Consider the following 1903-nt stretch of genomic DNA (forward strand, 5'->3'; position numbering starts at 1 on the left):
ACATTCTCACTACCATTACAACCGTTCCCTAACAATGGATAATGTCCTATACTACTTACTCTCCCGCTCAATCACGGAGACGAGTTTTCCACGGTTTCCACCCCTCCCTCCATACCGCAGCAACACGAGTTTTTTCCACCCCTTTCAGAACGCGCTCTTCGCGCCACAAAGCCGCCCCAAGACGCGCGAGCAATGAGCATCGAGCTTAAACATATCGCAAACGTCAAACATAATATAACGGGATTAATATATATCGCGCACGTGCGACATGTTTGTCACAAGGCGCAAAAAATAATTATAAAAGGAATGCAACACGAGGACTTCCCAGGAGGTCACCCATCCTAGTACTACTCTCGCCCAAGCACGCTTAACTTCGGAGTTCTGTTGGGATCCGGTGCTTTAGTGCTGGTATGATCGCATCCGACATGTTTCCCCGTCTTCGTCCCTTATGCTTGCCACTCCCAGGTCCGCTCCAAAGACGATTCTACATTCTCACTACCATTACAACCGTTCCCTAACAATGGATAATGTCATATACTACTTACTCTCCCGCTCAATCACGGAGATGAGTTTTCCACGGTTTCCACCCCTCCCTACATACCGTAGCAACACGAGTTTTTTCCACCCCTTTCAGAACGCGCTCTTCGCGCCACAAAGCCGACCCAAGACGCGCGAGCAATGAGCATCGAGCTTAAACATATCGCAAACGTCAAACATAATATAACGGGATTAATATATATCGCGCACGTGCGACATGTTTGTCACAAGGCGCAAAACATAATTATAAAAGGAATGCAACATGAGGACTTCCCAGGAGGTCACCCATCCTAGTACTACTCTCGCCCAAGCACGCTTAACTTCGGAGTTCTGATGGGATCCGGTGCTTTAGTGCTGGTATGATCGCATCCGACATGTTTCCCCGTCTTCGTCCCTTATGCTTGCCACTCCCAGGTCCGCTCCAAAGACGATTCTACATTCTCACTACCATTACAACCGTTCCCTAACAATGGATAATGTCCTATACTACTTACTCTCCCGCTCAATCACGGAGACGAGTTTTCCACGGTTTCCACCCCTCCCTCCATACCGCAGCAACACGAGTTTTTTCCACCCCTTTCAGAACGCGCTCTTCGCGCCACAAAGCCGCCCCAAGACGCGCGAGCAATGAGCATCGAGCTTAAACATATCGCAAACGTCAAACATAATATAACGGGATTAATATATATCGCGCACGTGCGACATGTTTGTCACAAGGCGCAAAAAATAATTATAAAAGGAATGCAACACGAGGACTTCCCAGGAGGTCACCCATCCTAGTACTACTCTCGCCCAAGCACGCTTAACTTCGGAGTTCTGATGGGATCCGGCGCTTTAGTGCTGGTATGATCGCATCCGACATGTTTCCCCGTCTTCGTCCCTTATGCTTGCCACTCCCAGGTCCGCTCCAAAGACGATTCTACATTCTCACTACCATTACAACCGTTCCCTAACAATGGATAATGTCATATACTACTTACTCTCCCGCTCAATCACGGAGACGAGTTTTCCACGGTTTCCACCCCTCCCTACATACCGCAGCAACACGAGTTTTTTCCACCCCTTTCAGAACGCGCTCTTCGCGCCACAAAGCCGCCCCAAGACGCGCGAGCAATGAGCATCGAGCTTAAACATATCGCAAACGTCAAACATAATATAACGGGATTAATATATATCGCGCACGTGCGACATGTTTGTCACAAGGCGCAAAAAATAATTATAAAAGGAATGCAACACGAGGACTTCCCAGGAGGTCACCCATCCTAGTACTACTCTCGCCCAAGCACGCTTAACTTCGGAGTTCTGATGGGATCCGGTGCTTTAGTGCTGGTATGATCGCATCCGACATTTTTCCCCGTCTTCGTCC

General features: G+C 48.7%; 4 non-coding genes across 4 annotated transcripts; all 4 read right to left on the reverse strand.

Moving 5' to 3' along the window:
- Positions 1-303: 303 nt before the first annotated feature.
- Positions 304-422, reverse strand: LOC123177548 (5S ribosomal RNA). The gene has a single exon (XR_006488988.1). It is a non-coding gene; the product is annotated as a 5S ribosomal RNA (ribosomal RNA).
- Positions 423-789: 367 nt separating this feature from the next.
- Positions 790-908, reverse strand: LOC123177549 (5S ribosomal RNA). Its single transcript, XR_006488989.1, has one exon. It is a non-coding gene; the product is annotated as a 5S ribosomal RNA (ribosomal RNA).
- Positions 909-1275: 367 nt separating this feature from the next.
- LOC123177547 (5S ribosomal RNA) lies at positions 1276-1394 on the reverse strand. The gene has a single exon (XR_006488987.1). It is a non-coding gene; the product is annotated as a 5S ribosomal RNA (ribosomal RNA).
- Positions 1395-1761: 367 nt separating this feature from the next.
- Positions 1762-1880, reverse strand: LOC123177546 (5S ribosomal RNA). Its single transcript, XR_006488986.1, has one exon. It is a non-coding gene; the product is annotated as a 5S ribosomal RNA (ribosomal RNA).
- Positions 1881-1903: the final 23 nt, after the last annotated feature.

This window comes from Triticum aestivum, unplaced genomic scaffold (genome assembly GCF_018294505.1).
Source record: "Triticum aestivum cultivar Chinese Spring unplaced genomic scaffold, IWGSC CS RefSeq v2.1 scaffold26360, whole genome shotgun sequence".
Taxonomy (NCBI): Eukaryota; Viridiplantae; Streptophyta; class Magnoliopsida; order Poales; family Poaceae; genus Triticum; species Triticum aestivum.